This window comes from Trachypithecus francoisi, unplaced genomic scaffold (assembly GCF_009764315.1).
Source record: "Trachypithecus francoisi isolate TF-2019V2 unplaced genomic scaffold, Tfra_2.0 Contig00164, whole genome shotgun sequence".
Taxonomy (NCBI): Eukaryota; Metazoa; Chordata; class Mammalia; order Primates; family Cercopithecidae; genus Trachypithecus; species Trachypithecus francoisi.
In genome coordinates, this window is record NW_022680497.1 from 247068 (window position 1) to 260248 (window position 13181).

Genomic DNA, 13181 nt, shown 5'->3' on the forward strand with positions numbered 1-13181 from the left:
ACTCAGGCTAGAGAGGAAGAACTTCTGCCATAAACTTTTGTTGTTATTGTTTTATTTGGTTTGGTTTGAGACAGGGTCTCGTTCTGTTGCTCCGCCTGGAGTGCAGTGGCCCCATCACGGCTCGCTGCAGCCTTGACCTCCTGGGCTCAAGCGATTCTCATGCTTCAGCCTCCGGAGGAGCTGGGACCACAGGCACCCACCACCACACCTGGCTAAGTTTTCGTATTTTTGTAGAAACAAGGTCTCACTCTGTTGCCCAGGCTGGTCTCGAACTCCGCCCACCTCAGCCTCCCAAAGTGCTGGGATTCTAGGCGAGAGCCACTGCACCCAGACTCCTAAACAGTTTTTAATTTGTCCAGAAGGAACCCGATCATCAACCAATGTAAGTGGTCTGACTACCCTGACCATAAAGTATCAGAAACATTCAACTTGCAGCAAGTGGAAGCAGCCCAACCCCACTGCACATAAAACACTCGTGTGGTGGCAAACACGGAGACCAACGCTGCACTGGCCGGAAGTGGGGACAGATCCGGATACGCCCTGCGCACAGAGCAGGGAAGCTCAGGCCCGGACCACACTGGTTCTGCCCTCTTTCTGGCCCGCTACCCCATCCTGAGACCGCAGGTTCCGGCGGACCTGGATGCAGATTTTCCAGATGAAAGGCCTCTTTCCTGGAGTGGACTTCGATATTTTCTGTTCACAACTCCGTGTCGCCGCCCTCCACACCTAGGATCTGGCGTCGGGCGTCACTGCCGACGTCACAATCCCGCATCTACTTGTCTCAACCACGGAAGCTCTACGTAGCTGTCAGACGCCGGGAGGTTGGTGCCCCGCCATGTTTTTCTGCCTTTTGTCTTTTCACCCTCTCCCTTCCCCACCCAGTGCCCCGTCTAAGTCCCCACTCGGAAGTGGATTCTCACCCCTCGCGGCCCTTTGTGGGCAACGCCAGGAGGAGGAAGACCGCAACCTCCCGCTGGCTTTGGGATATCTTAGACATCAGTAGTCTCCTAAGGCCCTCCACCCTGTCCGCACCCCTCCTTCATCCTCGCGTCTCTTGGGACCCTGCCCTGCTGCCCTCAGTCCTCTCCTTAGTCGCAGACTCGGAGAGGCCCCTGAACCCCCTCGGCTTGGACATCACCGGCCACAGTCCTGTGACACCCTGTGATCTTCTGTCCCAAATCTCATTCCACTGACTGTGCCTGTCAGGGTGTGCTTAGATTTTTGGTGTCCCAATGTAAAGTGTGCTCTTATTGGGAAAGGGGCTTCTTCATTCTGTTCTTGTGAATGTAGATGTGAAGCCAGGGGATAAGGAGAAAAGAGAGGCCAAAAGAGAATCAGAGAGCCAGGGAGCCAGGGAGAGTGAGGTTGAAAAAGAAGGTAAAATTGACTGTTGGGAAGCTGTGTCTGATGGATTTTGAAAAGCAGTGATAATGAAAGAGTTCTAGAAGCTTTGCAGAAGGTGTTGAAAAAATAGTGAAAGTTTTGTGGGCAAGAAGTAGTGGGATAGATGACATAGACAAAGAGAATCAGGAGAGAGGTGGAGGACAGAATAGAAAGGGGATTCTGACCAACCGTAGCAGGGAGGAGTAAAGGAAAGATAGATCCCTAATTCATTAGGGTTTTTTTAAAAAATGCCTTAATTATATACTCTTAATTTTGTTTCAAATTCAGATGATGAGACCTTTTTAGTTTTTCAGTCTTTATTATATTTTGGGAATATCTTCTAGTACTTAGTAAAAGGATTTTATGCTATTTCAATGTGCTCTTGGAAAGGATCTTGATTTTTTTATATTAACAGTCAAAACCTGGTTTAATCAGTAAGTCTTCACTATTCTTCTACTGTTTCCATTATTTCCTTACATGGCCTTTTAACTGGGTCTGTAAAATACAATTTTCTGTGAAGTGTATGTTCCCTTGACCTCTCTGTAAAATTTTCAAGGATGGGATGAAGTGACCAGGAATTTTGTTCTAACAGAGTCATTCTGTTCCTGATTACTAAATTGCTCAGAGCTATTTCAATTCAATAATTAGGTATCCTTCATTTCATAGTTTTGATAATTAATGAGTTGTTCTGGAAAAAAGGAATTAAATGCTTGAAATCAGATTATTTGGATTAAAACCATGAGAAAGAAGTTGCTCAAAAGTATTAAATATGGTATAGAATCTTTATGGGAAGGAGAAGGACAAACCCTATTACAGTTCGTCAGAGCACATAATTCTTGTGAAGCTAGTGGTGGTTCTCTACTGGCCCCTACAGTAGGTTCTCTACTGGCTCTCTACAGTGCTCTCTACTGGCTTCTCCTACTGACCTTGCCTGCCCCAAGACCCAAGTACAGAATGTCAAGACAGTTTGATGGGGGGAGAGTCAAGACTTTTTAAACTAAGTGCAGAACAAAAGTATCTCTCCAATTCGGAGGGGATACTTGGTGCTGTAAAGTGAGCTTGGAGAATGACAAGAAACATGCTGTTTGTGAGTTAAGGATCCAGGAATGGGAGAGAGACTGGGAAGTTCAACAAGAAACATGAAAATCTCTGCCCATCTTCACTTGGTGACCCTGTGCTTAGCAGCTACAAGAAGAGAACGTGGGCACTGATTTTAAGGAAAGGTCAGTCTAGCTCACATACTCAACTGTTACTATGTAATGTGTGGTTTTCAGTAGGATAGAAGAGTTTTCCACAAGCAGTGGCAGAAAACTCCACCTGTTTGTCTTCATTAGAAGGTTATTGCCCCTGAATCATTGATGTTTCGGTTGATGGGAGAGCACTATCTTATCTACATGTTAAATTCCTCACCATGAGCATGGTTGTGGCAAAGGAAGGGGTTATATTCATGTCAAGCCCTAGAAGTCACATTCTCATTACTCAAGGTGATTTCCCAAGATGGATCTTGCCAGAGAGAAACAGAGAGAAAACTTAGAGAAGGATCAAGGAGTTAGGAATGGCTCTTAAAAAAAAAAAAAAAAAAAAAAAAAGGTTGTATTTTTAATTGATGGTTCTGCCTTCCCATTTCTGAAATGCTGTTTTTAGGATGTGCTAATGTCTTATTTAAATACCCTGCCTAACACATTTGCTAGCACTCTCTAGTGGCCTTTCCTAAGCCCCTTCCCATCTATAATCAGATTCTATCTCACCGTGAATGAGCAACATGAAAATTGTGAAGTGACTTTATTTATGGGGTCGTTGTGGGAAGGGCTTCTTGCTCAGACATGTATGGGAAATGAGGAGTATGCTCCTTACTATCAGTGAGGTTGGGCAGCTGCCATTTTTTAGCGCACACAGCTGCATGCACTGTCAGGTACCTGTAGACCAGGATTAGAGAAACTGCATGTCTAAGTACTATATTAATGTTCAGTAATAGTTGGATAATCCTGGAAAAGAAGAGTGATAAAGTGAAGCTTGCTGTAGTTGACTTTTTTTTGTTATAGATTTGAAACTTAACAAAGTGAATCAGTGTGTATCAAGCCTGAAAGTATTAATGATTTGGAATAGAAAGGAGAAGTCTGAAGCTGACACCACTAAAAAATTAAAATGACATTTTGTCGACACGAAAGAGAGTGTTATATTCTGTAACTGCTTTTAAAAAAATGAGACTAACCTAAACATCTAACAGTAGGAATTTATTAAATTATTCACGACAGACCCATCCCAAGGAAACCTTACTTTTCATGGAATTTTAAAGAATGCTTTAGTGGTTATTCCAGTGTACCAATGGAATCACTGAATTTTCTGTAAAGGCTTGAGGGTTCCTATGCTTTGGGCAAGTTGGAGTTTGCTGGGTCAAGAGATGGTACATTCATATTTTGATAATTTTGGGAAATATCTTCCCACGCCCTCCAAAACTGCAAATACATTCTGACCCACCAGCAACCTGTGAGATTTTCCTCCTATTTTAACTTGATACCACATACTTTAATCTTTTTTTTGCAGAAATGGAAAAATGACAACTCTTTGTATTTATTTCCATGTAATTGATTACTAAGGGCAGACAATACATTTTATTAATATTTTATTTTTAGACATGTACATGTAAATTTATTTTCTACTTGACTCCTCTCATTATGTTTTTAGGTAGTTTTAATTATGCATTTGTGTAAATATATATGCACTTTGTGTGTTTTTGTTATAATTTTTCTGCAGTGAAACATACAGCTTTCCTTGATGCCCTCTGCTTCTTTTTTGTCCTCCTCCGGAAGGTCTACCCTTTTTATTTATTATAAAATACTATATTCATTTCATCCCTGATATTATATTGTTTAAAGTTGTTTGTTGTAGATGTTTAGTTTGATTTATTTTTAGTTTTCAAATAATATAGATGCAGATCTAATTTGACAAATCTCTACCTTGTATTTCGTTTCAGTTATTTTGGCTTTGTCCTGACTGAAAATCAAAATTGATATTTAGACCTTTTTAATTTTTTTTATTTTACTTTAAGTTCTGGGATACATGTGCAGAATGTGCAGGTTTGTTACATAGGTATGCATGTGCCGTGGTGTTTTGCTGCACCTATCAATCTGTCATCTAGGTTTTAAGCCCTGCATGCATTAGGTTTTTGTCCTAATGCTCTCCCTCCCCTTACCCCGACTCTCGACAGGCCCTTGTGTGTGATGTTTCCTTCCCTGTGTCCATGTGTTCCCACTGTTCTTTCCCTGTGTCCATGTGTCCCACTTATGAATGAGAACATGTGGTGTTTAGTTTTCTGTTCCTGTGTTTGCTGAGAATGATGGCTTCAAAATTCATTCATGTCCCTGCAAAGGACATGAACTCATATTTTTATGGCTGCATAGTATTCCATGGTGTATATGTGCCACGTTTTCTTTATCCAGTCTATCATTGATGGGCATTTGGGTTGGTTCCAAGTCTTTGCTATTGTAAATAGTGCTGTAATAAACATATGTGTGCATGTGTCTTTATAGTAGAATGATTTATAATTCTTTGGGTATATACCCAGTAGGGGAATTGCTGGGTCAAATGGTATTTCTGATTCTAGATCCTTGAGGAATCACCACACTGTCTTCCACTATGGTTGAACTATTTACATTCCCACCAACAGTGTAAAAGTATTCCTGTTTCTCCGCATCCTTGCCAGCATCTGTTGTTTCCTGACTTTTTAATAATCACCATTCTAACTGGCATCAGAGGGTATCTCATTGTCGTTTTGATTTGCATTTCTCTAATGAGCAATGATGATAAGCTTTTTTTCATATGTTTGGTGGCCGCATAAATGTCTTCTTTTGAGAAGTGTCTGTTCACATCTTTCACCCACTTTTTGATGGTTTTTTTTTGTAAATTTGTTTAAGTTCCTTGTAGATTCTGGATGTGAGACTTTTGTCAGATGGGTAGCTTGCAAAATTTTTCTCCCGTTCTGTACATTGCCTGTTCATTCTGATGATAGTTTCTTTTGCTCTGCAGAAAGTCTTTAGTTTCATTAGATACCATTTGTCAATTTTGGCTTTTGTTGCAATTGCTTTTGGTGTTTTAGTTATGAAGTCTTTGCCCATGCCTATGTCCTGAGTGGTATTGCCTAGGTTTTCATATGGAGGGACAACCAAATATCTTATGTTCTCACTTATATGTGGAAGCTAAGCTATGAGGATGCAAAGGCATAATAAGAATGGTAAAATGGACTTTGAGGACTCTGGGGAAAGGGTGGGTGGGTGGTGAGGGATGAAAGACTACACATTGTGCAGGGAACACACTACACCAAAATCTCAAAAATCCCCACTGCAGAACTTATCCATGTAACCAAACACCACTTGTTCACAAAAACTTATTGAAATAAATAAAAACAAAGAGGCACTCAACAATCCCCCAGAAATCTGCATATAGCTTTTGACTCCCCCAAAACTTCCCTAATAGTCTACTGTTGACTGGAAGCCTTAGTGATAATATAAAGCCATTTAATACATATTTTTATGTTATATGTACTATATGCTCAATTCTTACAATGAAGTAAGCTAGAAAATAAAATAGAAAGTAGGACAGGGTATACTAGAGGCAGGGCAGGGCAGGGGGACTGCGGCAGAAAGGAAAAAAAAAATGTTAAAGAGTATAAAACTATAGCCAGATAAGAGGTATTAAGTTCCAATGCGTTATAGCAGTGTAGGATGACTTAGTACTTTTTGCTCATCAGGTCTGATTAACATGATGTAACTAATGTGGTGGACCAGTGTCATCTTCTGTGGACTTTCTAGGGGATCCAGGTCCCTCCAGACTATATTGAGGCAGAGAACTGGAGTGTTAACAGAGCTCTGGGGAAAGACCATGATTTTATCTGTTATTAATATTTGTCCTTTGTAAATGGAGATTGCTTCTAATCCTCATTCTTGACAGATATTGAAAAGAACACATTCACTAGATCAGTAGCTGCACATCTTACATCAGAGACTGTGCTACTCTGCTCTGGTAATATACTACTACGAGCATAGCTGTGAAATTGAGGCTGCCACTTAAAAAAATTCAAAAAACTGGCCGGGCGCGGTGGCTCAAGCCTGTAATCCCAGCACTTTGGGAGGCCGAGACGGGCGGATCACAAGGTCAGGAGATCGAGACCATCCTGGCTAACACGGTGAAACCCCGTCTCTACTAAAAGATACAAAAAAACTAGCCGGGCGAGGTGGCGGGCGCCTGTAGTCCCAGCTACTCCGGAGGCTGAGGCAGGAGAATGGCGTAAACCCGGGAGGCGGAGCTTGCAGTGAGCTGAGATCCGGCCACTGCACTCCAGCCTGGGAGACAGAGCCAGACTCCGTCTCAAAAAAAAAAAAAAAAAAAAATTCAAAAAACTATAAAAACAAAACACAAATAAATAAAATAATGACTAATTACAACAGTGACCATTATTACATCAATGGTATTAATTATGCTATTGATAATGATTAGAAAACCCCAAGGGCCTTGGAAATTATAGTACAATCATCCCTAACTGAATAAGGTATCTGTAACAGGCCTAATGGGCTAGACTGGAGCCCAAGCCCTAGGTGTGCACAAGGAAATATGTCACAAGAGGCAAAAAAGAACAGGAGAGAAAAGAAAATCAGCTTGGAGAAGGGCGATGGGAGAATGTGGGAACTTCTGCATAAACACCCAGCAGAGAGGTCAATGGGTCCTGGTAGAGGGATTCTGGTCTGAGACCTGTCTGCAGGATGACACCTATCAGATTTAAGGACTTCAGCTGCCTGACAGGCTGGTATTAATACAAGCAAAGTTTTGGGTGTATTGATAAGTTTTTAGATTCAACTCCAAGGCAAAATCTAGGAGACAGATAATTGATCAAAGAAATAATTTATCAAAATTAATATCTTCTACTCTGCCAAAGGCACTGCCCAGATCATGAGAAGAGAAGCCACATACTAGAGGGAAATCATTTGCAAAAGGCATATCTGATAAATGACTGTTACTCAAAATATATGAAGAATTCCAAAGACTGAACAAAAAGAAATCAACGACTTGATTTTAAAATGTGCAAAATACCTGAAAGGATACCTCACCACAGTAAATATACAGATTGCAATAAGCATAAGATGGGATACTTAATATTATATATTATCAAGTAATTGAAAATTAAAACAACAATGAGATACCTCTGCATTAAAGTGGTGTGGTGGAAGCCTAAAACATTGACAACATCAAATGCTGGCTAGGATGTATAACAAAAGGAACTCTCATTTATTGCAGGTGGGAATGCAAAATGATATGGCTACTTTGGAAAGCAGTTTGGCAGTTTCTTTCTTTCTTTCCTTTTTTTGAACAGTCTTTCTCTATCGCCCAGGCTGTAGGATGATCTCGGCTCACTGCAACCTCTGTCTCCCGGGTTCAAATGATTCTCCTGCCTCAGCCTCAGCCTCAGCCTCCTGAGTAGCTGGGATTACAGGTGCCTGCCACCACCCCACTAATTTTTTGTATTTTTAATAGAGACAGTTCACCATGTTGCCAGGCTGGTCTCGAACTCCTGACCTCAGGTGATCCGCCAGCCTCAGTCTCCCAAAGTGCTGGGATTACAGGCGTGAGCCACCGTGTCTGGCTGGCAGTTTCTTTAAAAGCTAAACAGGATGGGCACCAGGCCTCATGCCTATAATCCCAACACTTTGGAAGGCCAAATTGCTTGAGGCCAGGAGTTTGAGACTACAGTGAGCTATGATTGCACCACTGCACTACAGCCTGGGCAACAGAGTGAGACCTTGTCTCTATTAAAAACAAACATAAAAAAACCTAAACATACCATATAATCCAGCAATTGCACTTTTTTGTGTTTACCCAAATGAACTGCACTGGAGAAACATGCACATAAGTATTTCTACCAGCCTTATTCATAATTGTGAATACATGTAGTGCACAAGGATTTTCTTCAGTAGGTGAAAGGATAAAGTCTGCTATATCCAAATAATGGGATATTACTTAGCATTAAAAAGGTGAGCTATTGGCCAGGCACAGTGGCTCATGCCTGTAATCTCAGCACTTTTGGAGACCGAGGTGGGAGGATTGCTTGAGCTCAGGCACTTGAGACCAGTCTGGATGGCAAAGTGAGACCTCATCTCTACTAGAAATCAAAACATTAGTCGGGTATGGTGGCATGGTCTTGTAGCTCCAGCTACTCAGGAGACTGAGGTGGGAGAATCACTTGAGCCTGGGAGGTCAAGGTTGCAGTCAGCCTTGATCATGCCACTGCACTCCAGATTACAGCCTGGGCAACACAGTGAGACCTTGTTGGTAAAAAAAAAAAAAAAAAAGTGTTAACCCTTGAGAAGACATGGAAGAACAATAATACATAATATTAAGAAAAAGAAGCCAATCTGAAAGGGCTACATACTGTGTGATTGCAACTATGTGACATGATGGAAAAGGCAAAACTATGGAGGCAGTACAAAGATCAGCAGCTACCAGGTGTTAGGGTTAAGGGAGTGAATAGGCAGAGCATAGAGGGTTTTGGGCCATTTAAACTGTTATTTGTGAACAATACTGCTGAAAACATGTCACCCTTTATCTGAAGTTTCAGTTTTGACAGTTTCAGTTACCTGTAGTCAACTGCAGTCTAAAAATTTTAAGTAAAAAGAATTCCAGAAATAAATAATTTCAAAGTTTTAATTTGTGGGCTGTTCTGTACCATGATGGTGAAATTGCTGTCTGAACTATTGACATCATTGTGGCAGTATGATCCAGTATCACCTGAAGCAGATGATCCTCCTTCTGACATTTTGTTAGAAGGTCAGTAGTAGTGTAATACTATGTCATAATGCCTGTGCCCCTTCTAACATTTTGTTAGGTCACTAGTAGTGTAATACTAAGTCACAATGCCTGTGTCATTCATCTCACTTCATATGAACACATAGGTATTTTAGCATCTTACATCATCACAAGAAGAAGGGTGAGTACAGTACAATTTTTTTTTTTTCCGAGACGGAGTCTCACTCTGTCACCCAGGCTGGAGTGCAGTGGTGTGATCTCAGCTCACTGCAACCTCTGCCTCCCCGGTTCAAGCAATTCTCCTGCCTCAGCCTCCCTAGTAGCTGGGATTACAGGTGTGTGCCACCACACCCAGTTAATTTTTGTATTTTTAGTAGAGATGGGGCTTCACCATGTTGGCCAGGCTGATCTCGAACTCCCGACCTCAGGTGATCCCCCCACTTCGGCCTCCCAGAGTGCTGGGATTATAGGCGTGAGTCACCATGCCCAGCCCAGTACAAAATATTTTGAGATACACACACAACACACATACAGAGAGACCACATTCACAAAATTTTATTACAGTGTAATGTTATAATTGTTCTGTTATGATTGGTTATTGTTGTTAGTCTTTTACTGTGCCTAATTTATAAATTAAACTTTATCATAGGTCTGCATTTATAGGAAAAAGAGAATATATATATTCAGTACTATTCATAGTTTCAGGCATCCACTGGGTCTTGGAGCATGTCCTCTATGGATAAGGAAACACCACTACATAGGTTGTCAAAACTCATGGAATGTACAACACTAAGAGTGAACTCTAATGTAAACTATGGACTTGGGGTGATTAGGATGTGTCAGTGTAGGTTTATCAATTGTAACAAATGTACCACTCTATTGGGGGATGTTGATAATGGAAGAGATGATCAATTTGTGGGGTCAGGGGTTATATGAGAAAACTCTGCATCTTCTTTTCAATTTTTCTATAAACCTAAAACTACTCTAAGAATAGTTTCAAAAAACAAATGGCATAATGTATTTTTTCTTCAATTATATCTACATGATTTACCTAATTATTGGGGAAATATTTTGTAAAAGGCATATCTTGATTAGATTTACATTGATTCCCATCTGATGTAATTAGGGTGTTTCTTTTGAATTGTATGTTTGATGACGTTATCATCAGTATGTAAGGGAAGATCTATGCCCAAACAGCAATTTTTTTGGTGAGAGAAAGAATCTCTGGGCTCCTTTGTGTGGTGACTGCAACCTCAAGAAAAACTTGACTTTCTTGGCTTTTTAATATGTTTGGGACCTGGTAAGTACTTGAGAGAATTTTTATTAGGAATGATAGATTATTTTATAAAATATTTTGTTATTAGAAAATGATTGCTTACTCTGACTGCAGATATTTGAAAACAGGCCATCCAAGAGCAGGTTAGGTTATTATGAAATAAAGACTTTATTTGTATTTATAATCCATATATAATTGCCATAGAGGAAACTTGCCTAATCGTAGCATTCAAAAGTTGATTTTTCTATATTTAGACCATCATCAGGAAAGAGGATTAATAAACACATAAATGTGTTACAGCTCATTGCAACCTTGAACTCCTGGGTTCATGCAGTCCTCCTGCCTTCGCCTCCCAGAGCACTGCAATTAGAGATCTGGCTAGTCCCGAACTCCTGACCTCAAGTGGTCCCATGCCTTGGTCTCTCCAAGTGCTGAGATTACAGGTGTGAGCCACTGCTCCTGGCCAACTATGTGTTTTCGTATTGTTGAGATTAAGTTTCTTGTATATTCCAGATACTAGCCCCTTGTTGGATGAATAGTTTGCAGATATATTCCTCCATTCCACAGGTTGTCTCTTCACTCTGGTGACTTTTTCCTTTGCTGTGCAGAAGCTTTTTAATTTAATTTGTCTAGTTTTTAGAAAACTGTTTTAGTTTTGTTTTTGTTGCCTGTGCGTTTGAGGTCTTAGCCCTAAAATTTTTACCTAGATCAGTGTCCTGAAGTTATTGTTCTCTGTTTTATTTTTGTAGTTTACAGTTTCAGGTCCTACATTTACATTTTAATAAACCCTCTTGATTTGATTTTTGCATATGGTGAAAGTTAGGCATTTTTTATGCATATGGATGTCAGATTTTCCCAGCACAATTTATTGAAGAGAGTTACTTTTCCCCAGTGGTATTCTTGACATCTTTGTTGAAAATCAGTTGACTGTAAATATATAAATACACGAATTTATCTCTGAGTTCATTACTCTGTTTCATTGGTCTATGTAGCTGTTTATATACCACTACCATGCTGTTTTGGTTATTACAGTTTTGTGATATATTTTGAAGCCAGGTAGTATGATGCCTCCAGCTTTGTACTTTTTGCTTGGGATGGCTTTGACAATGTGTACTCTTTTTTTATTCTATATAAATTTTAGAATTGTCTATTTCTGTGAAAAATGACATTGGGACTTTGACAGAGATTATGTTGATTCTGTAGATTGCTTTAGGCATCATGGTAATTTTAATGATATTAATGCTTCTGATCCACAAAGGTGGTATGTCTTTCCATTTGTTTATGTCTTATTAATTGTGTCTCATTTGTTTGTGTTTCTTCCATTTGTTTCCATTTGTTTGTGTTTATTTCATCAGTGTATTGTTGTTTTCCTTTAGAGATCTTTCATCTTCTTGGTTAAATGTATTTCTAGGTATTTTGTTATTTTTTGTAACTACTGTAAATGGTATTGTCTTTTTATTTTTTTATCAGCTAGTTAATTATTGGTGTATGGAAACACTGATGATTTTTCTATATTGATTAATATCCTACCACTTGACTCTTTATCAGATCTAAGAGATTTTTGATGAAGTCTTTAGGCTTTTCAAGGTATAAGATTATATCATCTGCAAAAAGGGACAATTTGACTTCCCCCTTTTAAATTTTGTTGCTATTTTTTTTTCTTGCTCTATTGCTCTGGCTGGGACTTCAAGCATTACAGTGAAGAGAAGTATTGAGAATGGACACCTGTGTCTTGTCCCTTACCTTAGACACAAAGCTTTCAACTTTTTACCTTTGAATGATGTTAGCTATGAGTTTGTCATATATGGTCTTTATTAGATTTCGATAGCTACCTTCTGTATTTAATCTAAGAGTTTTCATTATAAAGGGGTGTTGAATTTTATCAAATGCTTTTTCCTGATCTATTGAGACATGTTTTTAACCTTTTATTTTGTTAAGGTGGTAGATCACATTTGTAGATTTGCATATGTTGAACCATCCTTGCATTCTTGGGATAAATTTCTCTTGATCATGGTGAATGACTTTTGAAAAATGTTATATTCAGTTCACTCGTATTTCATTGAGGACTTTTGCATCTGTGTTCACCAGGAATTTTGGCCTGCATTTTTTTTCTTGTAGTGTCCTTGTCTGGCTTTGGTATCAGGGTAATACTGGCCTTGTAAAATTAGATTGGAAGTATTTTCTTCATTTCAATTTTTTGGAAGAGTTTGAGAAAAATTCATACTAGTTATTCTTTAAATGTGTTAGAGTTTACCTGTGAAGCCATTTGGTCCTGTGGTTTTCTCTGATGAGAGATTTTTACTTAATAATTCAATCTTCTTACTCGTTACTGGTCTATTCAGATTTTTTATTTAGTTGTGCTTCAGTCTTGGTAGTTTGTATGTGTCTAGAAATGTATCCATTTGGTTGTATGTGTCTAGGAACATTTTCATTTATAGATTAATTTGTTGGTGTATAACGTTTCATAGAAATTTCCTATAATCATTTGTATTTCTGTGATATCTGCTGTAATATCTTCTCCTGCATTTTTCATTTTATTTATATGAGTCTTCTTTTTGTTCTAGCCTGGTTAACAGTTTGTATATTTGGTTTACATTTTCTGAAAAACAGCTCTTAGTTTTATGAATTTCTTTCTAGTCTTTCTCTAATTTTTATTTTATTTATTTCTCCTCCAATTTTTTTCCCTCTGCTAACTTTGGGCTTAGTTTTTTCTTTTTCTTTTTTTAGG

General features: G+C 39.2%; 1 long non-coding RNA gene across 4 annotated transcripts in view; it reads left to right on the forward strand.

Annotated features, from left to right (window-relative positions):
- Positions 1 to 327: 327 nt before the first annotated feature.
- The window catches only part of LOC117072775, a 32004-nt gene continuing 19150 nt past the window's right edge, over positions 328 to 13181 (forward strand). Inside the window, exons 1-2 of one of the 4 annotated variants that reach the window (XR_004432977.1) lie at positions 863 to 1377; positions 2283 to 2606. This is a non-coding gene — a long non-coding RNA (uncharacterized LOC117072775). Of the gene's footprint in view, positions 822 to 862; positions 1378 to 2282; positions 2607 to 9274; positions 9359 to 13181 lie in introns of those variants that run through there. The other 3 variants (XR_004432949.1, XR_004432963.1, XR_004432955.1) reach the window with 3 other exon arrangements.